Source organism: Microcaecilia unicolor, chromosome 2 (assembly GCF_901765095.1).
Source record: "Microcaecilia unicolor chromosome 2, aMicUni1.1, whole genome shotgun sequence".
Lineage (NCBI taxonomy): Eukaryota > Metazoa > Chordata > Amphibia > Gymnophiona > Siphonopidae > Microcaecilia > Microcaecilia unicolor.
Genome location: NC_044032.1, coordinates 271,656,621 through 271,677,669, shown reverse-complemented (window position 1 = coordinate 271,677,669; position 21,049 = coordinate 271,656,621).

The window sequence follows — 21,049 nt, the reverse complement described above, 5'->3', positions numbered from 1 at the left end:
TGGGATGAGATTGGAGCACCAAGGGAAGAAATATAGATGGAGAGAGGTCCAATGACAGAGCCCTGAGGTATACCAATTGATAGTGGGATAGAAATGGAGGAGGATCCACCAGAGTATACACTAAAAGTGTGATGGGAGAGATAAGAAAACCAAGAAAGAACAGAGCCCTGAAATCCAAGTGAGGACAGCGTATCGAGGAGTAGGCAGTGATTAACAGTGTCAAAAACAGCAGATATATCGAGAAGGATGAGAGACCTTTGGATCTAGCCAGGAACAGGTCATTGGAGACTTTAGCAAGCGTTGTTTCAGTTGAATGAAGAGGGCAAAAACCAGAATGAAGTGGATCAAGAACAGCTTGAGATGAAAGAAAGCCAAGACAACTGTGGTGAACAGCACGTTCAAGTATCTTGGATAGGAAAGGGAGGAGGGAGATGGGGCAATAGTTGGAAGGACAGGTAGGGTTCAATGAAGGTTTTTTGAGGAGTGGTATAACTACGGCATATTTGAAGGCATCAGGAACAGTCACAGTGGAAACTGAAAGACTGAGGGTATGACAGATAGAAAGGATAACAGTAGGAGAAAGAATGCTAAGTAGATGGGTGGGAATAGAATCAAAGGAACAGGTAGTTAGTTTTGAGGAGGAAAGAAAATTTGCAGTTGGTAAAAGAATATAAAATGGTATTAAACTCTCTGAATATTAATAAATAATACAGATACAGTATTTTAATAATTCCTCAAAGAGATCCAATAGCAATATCTTATAGTTTTTTTTCCTCTGCCTTAGCTCTTATTAAGGCTAGAGCTGTGAAATGGAAAGACTCTGTTCCTATATGATCTGTTTTGTGAAACTCAGACGGGTATGATTTGTATGACTGAAACATGTCTGAAGAAAGGTCACCTTGGGAGTTATCCAGAAAATTGCTGACCTTCAATTTTCCCCACGTAGAATGGGTAAATGTAGTTAAATGTGGGACAAAACAATAGAGTGGGCAAGGAATTGTTTCTATTATTATGTGACAGATGTGTACCTGATAAACAGCTTCTAGCTATCCTTTCACATCTAGTTAAGCATTTATCTTTACATGAGGGGAGGTGAGTGTCAGGATGAATCACCTATAAAGCAAAGTAGGTTAATTGGAGTTAAATTGAAGACAGGGATCACTTTAATTTGGTGAATCATTTAAAATGAAAGAGGATAGTTAATAAGCTGTGGTAAAATAATGAATTTTACTGCAGCAATATTTACCACAAGGGGTCATTAACCTGAGGTATTTCTGTATTACAGGCTAGTGACTCCCACACATTTGTGTCACTGCACTTGAAAACACTGTGCACTCATGGCTACAGTAATGCAGATAGTAGGCTCCAAGTTGACCTCACTATCTCTTTAAGGGTCAGATGGAAGGATAATTTAATCCATCACCTGAAGTCCCTGACACAATGCACAACCTTCCACCCCAATCTCCTAACACAGGGGTTCTCAACCCTGTCCTTGGGACACATCCAATCAGTCAGGTTTTCAGGACATCCACAATAAATATGAATGAGAAAAAGTTTGCATGCACTATCTCTATTGTATGCAAAGCTATCTCATGTTTATTCATTATGGGTATCTTGACTAGCTAGGTGTATCCCAAGGAATAAGTTGAGAATCATTGTCCTAGCAACCCCCCTAACACAAAACACAACCTCCCCCCATCCACCACCACCCTTTAATACCCCAGCACCTGTTGGTGGTGCCCAGGTAATTCCTGGCTCTGCCCCCAAACTGCTCCGGCACTACCAAATAGTGATAGGGTGGTTAACAGACTATTTAGTGGCACTATCTGATATTATTCTGCTGAATATCCCATGGGGACTTGGTCAGCACTAGGCAGGGGCTTTTCCTACCCAGGGGCGTATCTGCGTGGGGCCACAGGGGCCTGGGCCCCCGCAGATTTTGCCCTGGACCCCCCTACCACAGACCCTCTCCACCTCCCCTCCCTCCCGCCCACCCGCCCGCCACCAACCCGTCGCCGATCTTTGCTGGCGGGGGACCCCAAGCCCCCGCCAGCCGAAGTCCTCTCTTCCGTGCAGGATGCAAGTTTCAACGCTTCCTGTTCTTCTGAGTCTGACGTCCTGCACGTACAACGTCAGACTCAGAATTTGGAATTCAGTCTGACGTCCTGCGCGTTGTACGTGCAGGACGTCAGACTCAGAAGAACAGGAAGCGTTGAAACTTGCAGCGGCGCAGCCTGCATGGAAGAGAGGACCTCGGCTGGCGGGGGGTTGGGGTCCCCTGCCAGCAAAGGTAAGTGACAGCAGCGGGGGAGGGTGTCATTGGTGGTGAGGGGGGGGATCGGTGGCGCCGGGGGGGGGGGGGGTAAAATGTGCCCCCTCCCTCTGGCTCTGGCCCCCCCTACCGCCCGAGTCCAGATACGCCCCTGTTCCTACCTAGTTAACAAGTGCTGAATATTGCTTCTTAACCTTTATCCTCAACTTCCTCTTGTTGTCACCCAGTTTTTACACTCCTAAATTGAGGAGTTAAGTGAAATTTTGAATACATGTTTAGGCACTCAGTCCTAGTAAATTATCAGAGAGGCCAATTTAGGTGCATAACTCTCAAAGTCAGGAGCAAAAATCCTTTGAATATTTATCCCCAAGGTATTTGGCCTGTATACTTGTGCAGGAGACATCTGGTAACCAGGAAGTAAGAAGATTAGCTGTTTCTACTCAGAACATGTACAGAAGGGGGGGGGGGGGGGGGGCTGCATGAACTGGGCCCAGCAGGGCATCATGTGCTTCTTCAATCTAAGTGCTGCCTTCTTAAGAAAGATTAACTCTGGATACACTGATTAGATCTTCAGGAGGTGGGTAAGGAAAAGTACAAAAAAGGAACTGGGTTTGTTACTTTGCCTAAGATGTTGTACTAAGGAGGAAACAGGAAAAGGGAGTCCACGCCTTCCACAAAAACACAAGCACAGCAAACCAAGGGTGGAGGCAAGACCGAGTACAAATGACCAGCCTAAACACTAAAGTAAGAGCTTCAAAACAAGTTTATTAGGATCCAACACAGTCCGTGTTTCAGCAACAAAGCCTTCTTCAGGGGTTGAGTAGCATAAACAACAGCAGCAACACCAAAAAAATATAGATGTGCTGAAAAAGCACAGGCAGGGTAACGCTGCATCCACGAAATCCAGTCTCTGGGGAAGCCCTGCCTGTGCTTTTTCAGCACATCTATACTTTTTTTGACCTTGCTGCTGTTGTTTATGCTACACGACCCCTGAAGAAGGCTTTGTTGCCGAAACACGGACTGTGTTGGATCCTAATAAACTTGTTTTGAAGCTCTTACTTTAGTGTTTGGGCTGGTAATTTGGACTCGGTCTTGCCCCCACCCTTGGTTTGCTGAAGACCCACTTCTTTGCTAAAACTTACTCCCCTATTTGCTCTGTTGATTGATGCACCCTTCCGGACCCTCACCCTGCTTAGTTTCCCATTGTTAGCTACTGTTCCCCCTGTCTATTCTTTGTACACTTTTCAGTATTTCTTACATTGTAAATTTACTTAACTTTCTGTAAGCCACATTGTGCGTGCATGAGTGGTAAAATGTGGGATACAAATGAACCATAAATAAATAAATAAACTAAATAAATAAGGAGGAAGACAAAATATTCTCTCGGATAAGACACATATAGTAAGTGAGCAGAATCTGGCCTTTGCACCTCGGAAATATCTTTTCTAGTGGGAACAAAAGGGCTAGACTGGATCTTTGATGCTGTCATTCCCTTTCTGATTCAGTAAAAGGGTGATAGGTGCATTAGTCCTTTTAAGATGCGCAGGAGTCCTCTTGCTACATTCCTGCCAGTGATGGTACAATATCACATTTTCAGTAGCAAAGGACAAGCAAGTTCTATAGAACTCCATAAGATCTGCCTGTCTCTAGTGATTGAAAACACAGTATTGAAGTATCACCCCCTACTGGCAGGAATGCAGCTGGAGGACTCCTACACTGCTTAGAGAAAATATTGGATAGGTGTCTCTATAGCAATCCCAAAGGAAGTGCAACAGCCATATATGGTGATAGAGTGACAGAAGGCATGGGCAAAGAACAGAGAATCTATACATGTAAAAAATGAATGGCACATGGACTGATACAGGGTCTAGGATTTTGCAATAAGAAGGGATTAGGCCATACTACATGTGGGTCATGATACATGTATGTTCTCATTATGCACATTTCAGTCTTTGATTCTAGACCAAGGGCCTCAGAAAGAAGGTCTGGTGTCTGGGACTGCATGAGATATACTGGCTGCAGCAGGTGCAGGTGAGAACCCTAAATCAGGTCTGCAAGGTGTCACATACATTTCCTGTCTGCATCTTTTGTTACACAGCTGTAACATCAAGGTGTCTTATCATTTCTATAGCACTACTAGACATACACAGTGCTGTGCAAAAGCTTGTAAGAGACCAGCCCTGCACAGCAGAGCTTACAGTCATACGTCACAGCTATCACATTGACATGCAACACACTTTAGCAAACTTTGCTCTCCAAACACTATTTCATCCAGTAAATTCTTCATCACGTTTCTAGGCCATGAACTAAAGTGGAAATTCTATAACTGGTTTCATGTTAAGTGTCCTGATGGCGAACGTTGAACACCACTTCTCTGCACCACCACTGAACCACTGGGTTGGCCCAACAAGTGTTTTTCCAGTGGAGACTTTCAGGACTGTTAAAGTTCCTTCCTCATGTGATATGCTGCATATGGTTATATGGAAAGAAAAGGCAATGTTATACTCAGTAATCAGTAGCAGCTGTTATGGCAAGTGCAGTCTCCACCCCCAGAATGCCCCCAAAATAGCTGGTTTTCATTTCGGAGCCTTTTCTGGCCTGTTAAATTGCTGTAAATATAGACCCTTTAGAATGTGGATATATGTCGCCCAAAAAAACTGGCGTTGAAAAAAGAGCTATTTTATAAGCCATGCTTAAAGTTAGGCATGGTTTATAGAATAGCGCTTATGCCCAGGAATTGTGCCTAACTTTAGGCACAGTCATTTGCACCAACTGAAATGTGGTGCAAACGTAATTGCATATCTCCGTTATTCTATAATAATGCATGTTAATTTTTAGGAATGCCCCCGTTCTGTCCATGCACCTCCCATTTCCATGCCCCCATTTTCAGATTGTGAGTAAATGCCAATTATATCTAATCAGTGCCAATAATTGCTTATTAAAAAGCCAATTATTGGTGCTAATTAGCTCATTAGTCAATTAAATTGTGTGCACAAAATAGAGCGCAAACCCAAATTTGCACACACAATTTTTGGCAACAAAAGTTACAAACACAGAGAAATGCTAAGCTGTGAAGCTGCTGTTGATGCTGCTGCTGTTGATGTAGACTGTATAGATCAGAGCTTGTTCTATATATGGCAGCTAAAATCTAGGCACATCCGATTTACACGCCTAACGGTATTCCATAAGCCATGTCTACATTCAGACACGGTTTATAGAATAGCGCATAGGCCGGATGGATGCGCCTGGATTTAAGTGCAGCCATTTACGCCAGTGAAAAGTTGGTGTGGATGCCTGCGCCTAAATCTAGGCACCCCCCCCCCCCAATTATATAACCTCATGTGCAGATTTGATTGATTGCCCCAACACACCCACAGTCCTCCCACTGCTGTGCTCCCTTTTCGGCTACACGCACTGGAATTTATGTGTGCCTCTTTTTAGAATACGTCCAGAAAGATGCATGCATAAATTCTAATTATTGCCATTTAGTGTTGATAATTGGCCATTATTATCCAATTATCAACACTAATAGGCTCGTTAACTTAATTGAGTAGTACGTGTAAATTGGCCACGTGCACAATTTAACGCACACTACTCTATGTGCCATACATAGAATCTGGGGGATAATGTCCATGCCTTACTTTGAAGTGTTTATAATTCAGAATGTTTTTAAGGTTCAAAGGTACATTGATTTGATTAGCCGCCTAAGACCATACCATCAAAGCGGTGTACATATAAAATCAATATAATAATACAAATAGAAAAATATGCTAATACAAAAGCACATAGACATACCAAATACGCTTCGCAAAAATACTAACAAATTTTGCCAGATATATCATGCAGTGGCATTCCTAGGGTGGCTGACACTCGGGGCGGATCGCCGATGCACCCCGTGACCCCCCCGGCGAAAGGACACCTCCCCCTGGTGAAAGCTGAAAGGACACCCCCCCGGGTGCATTTTTACCTGCTGGGGGGGGGGGGGTGCCGCACGCCTGTCGGCTTCGCTCATTCAATGCTCCGTCTGCCCCGGAACAGGAAGTAACCTGTTCCGGGGCAGAGGGAGCACAGAACGAGCGGAGCCGACAGGCGCGTGGCACCCCCCAGCGGCGTGCACCCAGGGCGGACCGCCCCTCCCTTGGTACGCCACTGATAACATGCTTGCTGAGCCCCAACTGCACACCGTAGACTAACCCTCCTGCTTACTAAGCCACACTAGCGGCTGCCGTGTGTAATGCTAACACAGCCCGTTCACTTTGAATGGGCTGTGTTGGCATTGTCTCGTGGCTTAGTAAACGGGGGGGGGGGGGGGGGGGGGGGGGGTGTAAGTGACTTGCCGCTAAATGTCATGCTCTGAAATGGGATGTACGGTATTTTGCCTCTACCCAAACATTTTGTTGGTGTTCTTGGAGCAAACATTAGTTTTGGCCATTATCCTGTTTTGCAATCTTGCACAGCACAGCTTTTAGCCTATATAATCATCAAATGAGATTCAGCAGCATTGTGAGAAATTAGTAGATAAGGTCCCTCTCTCCTGATAAGGAGTGCCTCAGTATTATTCAGCTTATGTAATACTACAATTACATACCTGTAACTTGTTGTAAGTGAAATTTTACTTGGCATAAAAGCCTACGACTAAATGTAGTCGCACGGACAGGCTCTAGGCATATTCTATAAACCACACCTAACTTTAAGCATAATTTATAGAATACGCCTAGGCGTATTTTTTTTTCAGTCATATATAGAATCTAGCTCTAATTGCTTAATGCACAGTAGTGAATGGGCCCCTATATTATTTTTATGATTGACATGACCACATTGAATAGGCATTGAAATTTTGGGAGTTTTTTTCATTGGACCTGATTTACAAAGACTTTTCTCTTATTTCATGTTGGGAAGAAAACAAAGGTTCATGGAGTATTTAAGGAGCGATCGTGAAAGGAACATTCCACATCAAGAGAGGTTGCATGGAAGTTGTGAAATAGAAGAGAAAAATAAGTACAATTAATTTATGACCAATTTAATTTAATTTTTCCGTTGATGGATTCATCTGGCATAGACATAGAGAAGACCTCTGCCAAACCTGTTTGTTTTGTTTAAAGTACCAAGTTCTTTTATTTATGAACATACAGTGTCGTTATGAATGTTTGCAACGTCCCAACATTCAAGCATGTTAGGTAATTAAATAAAAAGATGTGAGTAGTGAGAAGGAAATGGATCTAGAGTAAAATAGCCCCAGGAGATTAGGCACATTTAGCATAAGGCAAGTTTATGCATGGAATAAAACTGCTTAGGCATATGCTTTTGCTTATATTTTTAACATTTGTTATTGAATGAACAAGCACTGGTCTGTGGAAAATTGCCCCCTAGAGAAGTATTGGATCTTATTATATGTATATCAAAATCACTCAGCATATTGCTAAGCTCAATTCACCCACAGATTATTGTTCTAAATATTTTCAACCAAATGTTTTTTTTATGGTGAATTAAAATTAATAAAACCATTTGCATCTCACCTAAAAAATTTCTCTTTATTATACTTCCACTGATTTCCCTTTTATTATATGTTGACAGTTGGATGGTAAATGCTTTTTTAGACATTAGGTATTATAATTGAATCCTTAATAAGCAAATTATTTCCCAATGGAAATATTGATTTCTCTTTTAAATTTTCAGTATTTATTTATTAAGATTTACAAGATGCTTGCTCATAAAAATGTTCCACAAACATTACTGTTGGCTGCTTACATCGAAGTACAAAATAACATAAAATATAGCAAGATAATTAAACATAAAGCAAGTAAAATACTCCCTAATATCATCTTTTTTGCAAGAAGGCATCTATAAATAACTAAATTTGCAATATATATCTCTCAGAATTTTGATGTTAAGTGTCTTTACAAGGGGGTTCTATGATGTTTATGCCATGGGCCTATGCATCCATTATCAGTCTAATTTTACTCTTTCTTTCTTTTCTTTTGTATGTATTATGACAGTGACTGATCATGGGTCATTTATATCTTCGACTTGACTTGATTCCAAACTGACTATTCAACAATTTCTCTTTTGCATATAAAAGGTTGGGACTGTGGCCCCTTAAAATTAGGTGTTGTTTTGTTAAATATAAATTGTATTTTGTATTGCTATAGTGCCACCTTTTTACTTCGGGTTGTATGGATTAGGTCAGAGACCTGTAAAGGAACATAACCATTGATGAGATAAGTCATGAGAGTTGAATAATGGTCAGCCTCCCTCCACGGGAGTGGGCATTTTCTGTTTTTCCATTATGCTACACAGGATGTAAAGCAAAGTTACTCACCTGCAGGAGGTGTTCGCCGAGGACATCAGGACTAGTACTGTCACGAATAGGTGACATCCCCCGATGGAGCCCTGGTGCAGATGCCACCCAGCTTTTCTGTATCTTTAAGAAGCATGTGCTTGTGTGAGTGTCTTCCAGCCAGCCCGTGTTGCGAGGGATCCATAGTCCGATCAAAAAGCATACAAAAAGAATGCAACTCCCAGGGGAGGTGAGAGGATATGTGAGAATACTAGTCCTGCTGTTTTCAGAGAACACCTGCTACAGGTAAGTAACTTCATTTTCAATGAAGTCAAGCAGCATTTAGAAACTCACTGATGGGAATCCTAGCTATCAGGCTCACCGAAAAGAATAAAGAACAGTGAATAGGGACTTGCAATGGCAAGGCCAACAGGAACCAATAAAACAAACCAAAACTGACCTGTGGGTAGAGTTGGATTCTAGACTCCAAACAAATTCTGCAGGACTGTCTGGCCAAACCAGCTGTTGTGTCAGGTATACTGTTCAATCACTTAAAGTAGTCAAAAATATATATGGAAGGGTCAAAATAATAGAGTTCTAAAACAGACCTCAATATAACTTATGAATACAAAATCTATGTCCATGTGCATAAATTAAACCTCATCAATTATAGAATAAGGACCTACAGTAATGACCTCAGTGATGACGTTTAATTTATGCACGTGGACATAGATTTTGAATTCATAAGTTATATAGGAGGTATACTGATCAAGGTAGTAATGAGATGTAAATGGTGGACAGAAGACCTCATCGCAGCTCCTCAAATCTTCACAATGGAGGTTGATCTCAAGTGGGCTACCATTGCGGCCATGGCTCTGACATTGGCAGCTGTGATGTGGCCCTCCAGAGACAGCCCAGCCTGTGTATAAGTAAAAGAGATGCAGACTGCTAGCCATTTGAATAAAGTATGTTTACTGATGGCTGGTCCCACCCTGTTTGGATGAAAAGAAAGAAAACCTGGGTGGACTGTCTATAGAAAGCCAAGGCTTGCTTGCAGTCCAAGGTGTGCAATGCGCTTTTGCCAGGATGGGCATGAGGTTTTGGGAAGAATGCTGGCTAACAACAGCTCAAAAAGATCACTCTCAAAAAGGAGTAAAAATTAAACACATTTATTTAGAGTACAAAATTCAAAATCTTTCGGTGCAATCAAACAGTCCAAATTTTTTTTAAAGAACCATTCTCTCAAAATATCACAAAACACCAAACTTCCAGCATGTCAAAGCGAAGAAACAACCATGACCATATTCAAATGGTGCTTCAAAAATATTCACAGTTTGAAATTTCACAGCCAACTCTTCAAACGGCTTTGAGCCTTAAAGCATCTTCAGTCAAAAACATATCACTATTGAAGTAACAATCCCAGGGCCAACGGGACCTGTTTCACCATTCAATTTGGCTTCATCAGGGTCATCAGGGAAGAAGACAATCTTGCACTGCAATAGATCAAAAAAATTTTCAAAACCAACTTACCCAAAATTTAGGAAGCCGCACAAATTCAAAATTGAATTTATTTACTATTATTGCAAATGACCACAGTTCTGGCTCATCATTTCAAAATGGTGTTTCCAACACGGAAGACGCCGTGACTCACACTTTAAAGCTCAACATCCTGTCAAACAAACTTTATTGACAAGATCAACATTGTTAACAATTGTTTTATCAGACACATCATATCAATACTAAAACATTCTACAGCTAGAAATGTTGGCTTGACAATTGATGGGTTAAGATGGAACTCTGACATCAGCTTAAGAAGAAACTTAGGGTGTGTGCACAGAACTACTCTGTAATGATGAAATCTTGTGTAAGGTGGATTCGCTACTAGAGCTTGAAACCATCTCATACTGCGAACTGAAGTGACCACCACCAAAAACAAGACCTTCCAGGTCAACTACTTCAGATGATGGGAGTCAAATGGCTCAAAAGGAACTTTTATCAGCTGAGTGAGGATGATTTTGAGTTCCAATGACACAGTAGGAGGTTTGATAGAAAGCTTTGTCAACAGCAAACTTCTCATAAAATGAACAACTAGAGGCTGTACAGAGATGGGCTTACTTCTACTTGGTGATGATATGAACTAATTGTACTGAAGTACTCCTTACATAGTTGGTTTTCAATCCAGACTCAGAGAGGTGTAGATGATATTCAAGTAGGTTTTGTATTGGACAGGTCAGAGGATCTGGGGCCTTGCGCTCATAGCAGATAGCAAACCCTCTCCAATTAAAGGTATAACCTTTCTTAGTGGAATCTTTCCTTGAAGCCAACAAGATCCTGGAGACACACTCAGGCAGCTGCAAAGATGCAAATTCTTTTCCTTCAACATCCAGGCCATGAGAGTCAGGAATTGGAGGTTGGGGTACAGATGAGACCCCTCATTATGAGTGATAAGGGTCAGAAAGCAGTCTATTCGCCACAGTTCTTCGGAGGACAACTCCAGGAGAAGTGGGAACCATACCTGCCTTGGCAAATATTGACACAAAAATGTTTTTTTTTTTGCCTTATTGCAGGGGCGTAGCCAGACCTCGCTGGGAGAGGGGGCCAGAGCCTGAGGTGGGGAGGCACTGTTTAGCCGCCCCCCCCCTGAGCTGCCACCACATTGGACCCCCTGCCGATGACCACCATGAACCCCCCTCCTACCACCAACCCTCCCCCGCCGTCGCTGCCCGCCCCACCGCCGTATCAGATACCTTGTTTGCTGGCGGGGGTCCCCGAACCCCGCCAGCCAAAGAGAGTCTTCTTCAGGGCCGGAGTAGCGCCTTCATTCAACGAAGTTCCTGGTGCGATCAGCTGTTTCGACGCCTTACGTCCTGCATGACGCTACATGCATGGTGCAGGACGTAAGGCGTCGAAACAGCTGATCGCACCAGTAACTTCGTTGAACGAAGGCGCTACTCCGGCACTGAAGAAGGCTCTCTTCGGCTGGCGGGGTTCGGGGATCCCCGCCGGCAAACAAGGTATTTGATGCGGCAGCGGGGCGGGCGGCAACGGCGAGGGAGGGTTGGTGGCGGGAGAGGGGTTCAAGGGGATCATTGGCAGGGGGGCCAGGGCCAAATCTATGGGGGCCCAGGCCCCCTCAGGCCCCACGTAGCTACGCCACTGCCTTATTGTACATGTTGCTGATGATATTAAAGTTATTCTCAGAAGGGGAAAGGGAAATGGAACTTGATATACCACCTTTCTGTGGTATTTTGCAACTACATTCAAAGTGGTTTACATATATACAGGTATTTATTTTTGTACCTGGGGCAATGGAGGGTTAAGTGACTTGCCCAGAGTCACAAGGAGCTGCAGTGGGAATCAAACCCAGTTCCCCAGGATCAAAGTCTGCTGCACTAACCACTAGGCTACTCCTCCAGAAGGCAGATGTTGAATAGTGAAATGATGTTGATGGTTCATTGTGATATTCAGTTGACAGGCCAGTCTAAAATGATGAGTAAAAGGGGTTTATATGATTTTTCACATCTCACACATCCTTAGTCCTAAGGGAAGAAGGTTTATGAGATCTTCATGTTGGTGTGTAACATACAGTAACACAGTAAATGATGGCAGATAAAGACCCACATGGTCCATCAAGTCTGCCCAACAAGGTGGCCAGAGCCACCCCTACCACTCTGTATGAAGCCCTAGCCACCCATGATTAAACACTGATTGTCAAGTCTCCATGCCCAACAAATATATATTTGTGTGTGCTCTTCCCTTTAATAATGTTTGCATTTATTGTTCTAGCTACACTTGAGTTTTGGGACATGTCAGGGGGCCCAGGAGGATTCTGATAGGGACAAAATACCTCTATTAGGATCACCTTGATAGAAGATTTTTTTATATATATATAGAAAGAGAAAATGATAACTGATACAGATAAAGACCATACAGCTTATCCAGCCTACCCATCTATACCAATTATTAAGCTACAATCCCTTCCTCTACCTCAGAGATCTTATGTGCTTGTCCTATGCTTTCTTGAATTCAGATACATTCCTTGTCTCCACTTCCTCAAGTAGAGGCCATTCCATGCATTCACCATCCTTCCCATAAAGGAATATTTCCTTAGGTCCCTCCTGAGTTATATCCCCTTTTCACCTTCATCCTATGATCCTTTGCTCCAGAGTTTCTTTGATCCTCATATATGTACCAGGGTGTGTGTATTCTGGAAAGCAGACTCTATTAGATCTCCAAGGAACTCATCGCTTTATAAATAGTGTAATTAAACTCAGTTAGATGTAAATAATAGAGGAAATTTTGAGAAACCCTTGAAGTTGCAAAATTACATGAGTATTTTACTACCAGTGCTTTGGAATTAATCCAACAACAACAAAGCTACTTATGTGTCAGCCTGACCCCTAGCAGTAGGACCAAAAGATTACAGCTAGAGCTATTTGAACCAGAGACAGAGGAGTGGGAGTGATTGGGCATTGCCACTGCTCCCAATTGACACCAGGGACCTTTGGTACCCTGGTAAGAGTCAGGACAGAGGCATTTGAGGGTGGGAAATAGGAGATGGCTGCTCAGGATCCATCAGGAGTCTGGGTGTGGTCAGTAGGAGGTTCTTGTTGTTACTAGTAGTGGGCTAGGGGTGAGGGGTTGTGATGGTGCCAATGGAGGTGTCTTAAAGTTGCCTGGGAATCTCGATAGTGCTGGGGGGATGTCAAGGATGGTAGTGGTGAGGGGAGTATGATGGTGCTGGGGGGGGGGGGGGGATGGGGTCATGATGGTGCCTGAGGTGCTGACAGCATTGGCCTCAGCTTTCATACCTGTCCTTCCAGCAGTTATTCATGCCTCAGGACAGCTGAAATGTCAGTCTGCATTGTTCCCAATTATAAGTATTCCCCTTAAAACATATTAAATATTGACAGATAACTACCTGCACAGTCCATCCAGTCTGCTCAGCAAGGTGGCCAGAGTTGAATCTAGCACTCTTCACAGGTTCCAGTTCTTCATGATTAAACACTGGTATACTTTATCTCTGTCTCTCCCTGCCAATTTTGGGGCACAGACTGTAGAAGTCTGCTTAACACCTACTTCCCATAGAGAGCGGTCGCAAGCCCAGAGAGCTCCTGCACCCCAAATTAGGTTTTTGGCTGTTCGACGCGTTCCCAGGAAATGGGAAAGAGAAAGGGGAAAATCGGTGCCCCAGCTCCCTCGGGCCCGGTTGGGAACCCCATCGTACGCCAACCTACCTTGGAGGTTTATGGAATCCGGGCAATGGAGAATCTAGAGGCTACTTCAGGGATAATCGCACCTCTATCTGCGAACAGCAGCATTGAGGGAGTTACTCTTAGTTCTCCCTCACAGGGCCTGACCCCGCCGCAACCCGGAAGCAGTGCTGTGGTTAGCGCACACGTGGGGACGCCCGATCTGGGTTCAGTCAGCCACGCGAGCGGAGGGGGCTCCTTCACTGAACTTTCTTTTGGAAGAACATCTGCTGGGGGCTCGAGGGTGACTTCGTCGCCTGTCCAGATCCAAGAAAGCATCTCCGGAGGTATTTGCGTCCCGGTAAGACCCATGACAGTCACACTGGACACTCTTTGGGAGGCGATACAGGGGGTGAACTCGTCCTTAAAGAAAATTTCAGACTCTCTTCAAGGAGAGACAGTTGAACTTAAAAACAATTTCTTGCAATTGTCCACTAAAGTTGACGGTCAAAAGAATGATCTAGAAAAAATTGAGAAAGAGCTGACCTCCTCTAAAGAGGTCATAACAGCTTTGATTAAAGAGAAAAATGTTTCTGCTAGGAAAATGGAATCATTGGAAAATCAACTTAAAAGAAATAATTTACGGTTTCTGAATTTTCCAATATCAGCATTTATCTCTCCTATGGAATTACTTAAAAAATATTTCTCTGAAGTTCTGGGTTTCACAAATGACAATTATCCACCAATTACAAAAAGTTACTATATAAAAAGGAAATTGAGTGCATCTGAAAAACCACCTAAAGAGTCTTTGAATCTTACTGAATTTCTAGAAACATCTGTGGAATCAGAACGTGCTACGTTGATAGTTTCCTTCACTTTTGAAATGGACAAAATGCATATATTACGTTTATATTTCCATCATATGAATGAAGTTTTTATGGGGGGGAAGATATCTATTTTTCCTGACTTGTCTAGAGAGACACAATTGAGAAGAAAGGAACTTTTGGCTTTTAAACCGAGAGTTCTTGCCCTAGGGGCGACTTTCTTCATTAAGTTTCCATGTAAATGTCTGTTGTCTTATGAATCTAACAATTTTCTTTTCACAGACCCCCAAAAGCTTCAAGAATTTGTAATTGCTAAAGAAAGTATGAGCAACCCCTCTGTAGTAGCTAACCAAATTAAAGCAGCTGTCTGATTGTAACTCTAGTTATCACCTCCGCTCTAGAAACTTAGTTTATTTTTCTTTTTTTCTTAGTTTAAAGAAGTGTTTATTTCCTGATTCTTGGATCAAATATTGTGGAATAAGTATATATAAGTAATCCAAATTATTATATTTCTGTGAATGTATAATTTTCAGAGATTTCTGATTTTATGTTTCATTTTCTGAATGGCATAATAATAATTATAATAAAGAGATTAAAATAACACCTACTTCCCAACTACTGGAGTTGCCATCGAAGCCCACTCCAATCTTGATCCTGATCTGTTTTTTTTTTTTTGCCATAGTCAGCAGATAAAGACCTGTATGGTCCATCCAGTGGGGAATACATATTGGTGTTGTGGGCCCTCCCTCATCATGCTCCCTTGTCATTTAGATGTGGTATGGTTCCCCATGGGTAAATGGCTGCTTTCTAAAATAGCCTTTACATGTTTCTGACCATCTGCACATGGAAAGTCTGTTAATTACATGTGGACACCCTTCTAAAACAGGGGTTCACAACTCAATCCTTGGGATACACACAGTCATTCAGGATACCTACAATGGATATGCAGGGGATAAATATGCCTGCACTATCTTTGTTCTATGTAAATCTATCTCATGCATATTCATAGTGGATATGTTGAAAACCAGACTGGCTTGGTGTGCAGCAATGACCGGGTTAAGAAATCTTGTTTTACAACAAAGGCCTTTGCATGGCTTTAGGCATTTAGGGGTCCATATTAGGCTGGTGGTGGTGGTGGTGAGCATTTTTTTTAAGCTGCCACCAGTGTTATTCCTAGATATTCAACGCTGGAGCATATCTGGGCATCGACATGAATATCTTAGTGGAGCGCATGATCTGGTGCGGGAGGTAATGGGAATATAATGGGAATCTTATCATTTAGTGCACGCTAAATCTATCAGTGCACCTTAGTAAAAGGACCCCTACATGCTGCACATCCTATTTCATATATCTATGGGCCACCTAGCACTTAGCACTTGCTAATCTCCATTAGTATGTACTAAGCTTTAGTAAAAGGGCCCCAAAATTTGTAAAATAGTTGAATGAACTTGGAAAAGCGCTCATAATTATTTGATGCTAGGGTCCACCTTTGGAGGTCAGCGCTCAAGAAAAACATCTGGGTGTCATTGTAGATAATACGCTGAAATCTTCTGCTCAGTGTGTGGTGGTGGTCAAAAAAGCATATAGGATGCTAGGAATTATTAGGAAAGGGATTGTGAATAAGACTGAAAACATTATAATGCCTTTGTATTGCTCCATGGTGTGTCCGCACCTTGAGTATTGCGTTCAGTTCTGGTCGCCGTATCTCAAAAAAAGATATAGCAGAATTAGAAAAGGTTCAAAGAAGAGCGACCAAAGTGATAAAGGGGATGGAACTCCTCTCGTATAAGGAAAGGCTAAAGAGGTTAGGGCTCTTCAGCTCAGAAAAGAGATGGATGAGGGGAGATATGACTGGGGTGTACAAAATCCTGAGTGGTGTACAACGAGTAGAAGTAAATCGATTTTTTACTCGTTCCAGAAGTACAAAGACTAGGGAACACTCGAGGAATTTACATGGAAATACTTTTAAAACAAATAGGAGGAAAAAAAATTTCACTCAATAAATATTTAAGCTCTGGAACTTTTTGCTGGAGGAAGTGGTAACAGTGGTAGCATATCTGGGTTTAAAAAAGGTTTGGACAAATTCCTGGAGGAAAAGTCCATAGTCTGCTATTGAGCCAGACATGGGAAGCAACTGCTTGCCCTGGGATTTGTAGTATAGAGTGTTGCCACAATTTGGGTTTCTGCCAGGTACTTGTGACCTGGTTTGGCCACTCTTTGGAAAACAGGATACTGGACTAGATGGACCATCTGTCTGACCCAGTATGGCTACTCTTGTGTTCTGATCCCTTAAAGCTATCAGTTCTGTCATGAGCAGGCAATGTTCTCCAAATGTTTTCAATTTGTTCATAGCATGATGGTGATGAACCTCACTCCTAAGCCAGAGTATGTGGAGTGTGATCTCAGTCTCTCAAATTTGTAACTAGTCTGCGGGGGGGGGGGGGGGGGGGGGGGGGGGGGGACTACAGTTAGCTAGAGGCAATGCAGATTTCTGCAAATCTGTTGTCTTTTCAGTGAATTTCATGAGCAAACCTGAGGAAAATCAATCTGGTCTGAGCTCATTTTCACATTGTTCATACACCACTACCCATAGCTTTGCTTGATATATTTGTACAGTCCAATTAAATCCCACTCAATTATTTCTTGTCTAAGGCAAATAGCACCAGAATGGGAAATCTTCCAGCCTGTATAAGCTTTTATATCCCCTGCATTAACTCAGTTTCTCTTTTTTTGTATGCTTTCTATTATATATTTTTTACACAATAGGTATACAAATTAAACTTTCAGATGTTAAATTTAAAACCTATTCATGCTGACAATACTGAACTTTACCTACAAAAATTGTATTTTGCAAAATTGCTCAAATTGATAAATATATGTACATATACCTCTAGATTCTGTATAGGTCACCCAAATCTGAATGTGGAGTGTTAATCAAACACTAACATTCAATTATTAGCGTTAACTAGCATTTAATTGGCAGTAATTAGGAGTTATGTGTGCTTGTGCTGCATGCCCTATTCTATAAAATGCATGCCTAAATTTCATATTGCGCAACTCAGAAGGGGATGTCAATGGGAGTGGCATAGGAAGGTCAGGGGCATTCTTAAAAATTAAACACAATGTTAAAGAATATCTGGATTTGTGCACCCAACTGACATCAGTTAGGCACGAGCATTTCTGTAAAGGACGGTCTGGGCAGGGCACCCCTTACAATATACTAACTTAGCACGAATTATATCAGGGCCATCGAGAGACAGAGCTGGGCCAGGGGCAGAGCCACCATAGCCGCCACTCCCACTCCCAAACCCCCACTTGTGCCACTGCCTCCCCAGCCCCCACTCCTGAATCTGCTCCTCCTTCGGTCTGTCACTCTCTTGCTCCTATGTCCTAGGACCCAGGTTATCATGTTAACACAATCACCCAGGTCGCGGCACACAGGAGAACGAGAGAGACAGACCCCGGTGCCGGGCTCCCCTTGGAGGCCAGGCCTGGGGAATCTTGCCCTCTCTGTCTCCCTCTAAGCGGCCCTGGATCATAACAGGACCTAACTTTGGTCTCCATTTACTGAATCTGGCACATAGCCTTTAGGGGTTAATTCTATAAGGAACCACTTAGATTTAGGCTGCTAGTACACATATAAATGCCTCGTATGTGATCATTTATGCGCATGAATGACAATATTCTTGCTACATACTATTCTGTAATTATGTGCCAGTCTTCAGTGGTGCGTACTTTGCAGATAGCTGTTCACATGGGTGAAGTGTGGGCTGCGTGTGGGTTGGTGCACATTTACATGTGTTAATTACAGGACTCTATGATTCATACATGAACTTCCCAATCTAGGCATGAGCATTTACACCAGTTCTATGGCTGCTGTAGATCCATGAGCATCTTTGACAAATTACACTAGTATTCTATAAAGAAAAGAATGTACCTACTTTTATTAATAGAACTGGTGTTAAAAAAGGTAGATTCTTGGCACCGAAAAATAGGATTCCCTTTATAGAATTTCCCTCTAAAGTGTGCACTACATTTATTCCTTCTCTCTCTCTCTCTCTCTCTCTCTCTCTCTCTCTCTCTCTCCATATATATATGAAGAAGTCTCTTTTTGACCTAGATCATTGGTTGGTATGCCATACTGCTGTTTGGCATCTCAGTGTGTGATCAATCTTTACTCAACTTCTCTGCCCTCACCAACCTTTTACTGCCCCATTCTCACCCACTCTTGCTCCATCGTGTCTCTCTCTACCACTTACCCTGCCAGCTCTGTCCCCATCCTCTCTCTCCTATGCTAGTGTATGTGTGTGTGCATGAGTAAAAGAGAGAGTGGGTGTGGTGTCAATGTCTGTGTGAGTTCAGCTGGGTATGACCTCTGCCGTTCTTTGCATGTGTGTGTGTGTGTGTCCCTGTGCTTTTGCTGGCAGTAGTTGCTAGATGGTGGAGGGTGCTGGGTACTGCTGGTGTTAGATGGTAGTGAGTGCTGAGTGTTCCTGATGGTGGGTGCTGGGTGTTGATGGTGGTGGTGACAAGCATGAGTTGAAGCGAGATGCTGCCTCTGTGGGCACTGGCAATGGTGAAGGAGGATAATCCCTATACAGAGGATATGCATACCTGGAACACAGTTCATGGACATGAGAGAGGAGCTAAACCTGCTTAGGCTCAGATTTGATAAGTTAGCAATGGTACACCTGTGCAATCAGCTGGAGCCCACTGCATGGAGGGAACAGGCCCTGTCAGTGCACTTGAAGATCATCACAGGCCTGCCATTTTTAGCCACTAGTTCCTTCCAGATATCCCTTACGGGGTCACAGTAGACCATTAGTCTGACCCAGTATGACTATTCTTATGAGTGTAACCCGCACAAAGTGATAGGTGTGGCCAGTGGTGTGCTGGTAAATGTTTAACAACAGGCTCTCTCCCCGGTCCACCTCTGTGTCCCCCCCCCCATCTACCTCTGTGTCCCCCCCCAAATTGCAGAACTGGCTATAGCCGGGGAGAGAGCCTGGGGGGGGGGGGGGGGGCGGCGGCAATGCATTACTCTCTCCAGGAAAAAAAAAATTAAATGCTCCCAGGTTCCAATCTAATTCATGTTTAATGTGGGATAAAATGCCATAAATAAATAAATAAATATAAACTTTTAATGTTGAGAACCTGATTCTCATAACATGATGTCTGTTTTAGAAGCCCTTTACCAGGGAAAAAGAATCTCTGCAATATACCCAAAATGACACAAACCAAATTAGCATACAGACCAGGAATTAGGAGAACAAACAGTCTTGCCAACTCTGAAAAACAATGTGTTATCAACATCTCAGAACCTAACAAACAGATCCCTATTCAGACACTTGGCCTTGCAGTCATACATGCAGAACAGAGATAGCCCCTATTCAAATTCTTCAAAAATTAACCTGAAATCCTAAGAAGTTAGACTCTGCATGCAGCACAATACCAGAAAAAAACCCAAAAGGAACACATTGCTATACACTGCAAAATATGATAGCAGATGTAAATTCTCAAAGTGGACATATTCCAAACACTAAAATGGCTTGTGGCACCCTCCTGCCATGCTTACCTCACTTACCGCCAGGTTGCACTGCCCCTAGGAGCCAGCTCACCTGCCAGAACAACCGGCTCGCAAGAGCTTTAAAAATTTAACAACCGGCTCTTGTGAGCCGGCTCCAGCATACCACTGGATGTGGCTCTGGCCACCTTGTTGGGCAGACTGGATGGCCCAAGCAGGTTTTCATCTGCCATCAGATACTATGTTACTATGTTAGAAGGGGTTAAGAGATTTGGGGTGAGGTGGCTGGAACGTGTCTCTTGTTGTGACTGGTGTGCACACTGTGCTTTTGCCTCTCATATAAAGGGAGTGAGCTCTTACTGTGACAAGGTACTGCTAGCAATGCTGTTTGCTGCTGAAGTAAGGATTGGGCACACAGTGATAAATGCATTCATGTGGCTATTCCGTAAGTGTGGTGGCAGATGTGAGTGCTTGGTACTAACTTGCTTTCTCCTCCATCTGTGACCTGAATTCCTCCTGCCTGTCCAATCAATGCAGGTGCAGGAATCTGGCCTTCTTGAGAGGGGGAAAGAGAGGTTGAGTTAAGTAATTGAATCTGTATCTGGGTAGCTCTTAAGTCTATGGATCAAATCTGTAGGACTACTATATGTCAATTAAAGTGATAATCCTGGAGATCAAAACATGTGCTGGTGTATTAATTCATTATTTATTTATTTTTTCCAGCACAAAAAAAGCAAATCACATTGTGAAAAGTTATGCTTTGCTTGCATAGCTTCCTATTTCACAAATCTTTGCAGGTCACAGTAACCTTCAATCAGTACATTTGTTCTATATTTAATATTAAACGAGGGCCTCTATCTTTTGCTGGCAAATGACTTGTTTAACACATTGTTTCTGAAGTCCAATTTGCATTTCTATGAACTAGGGATTAAGCATTGTATGTAGATTAGGAATAATTTA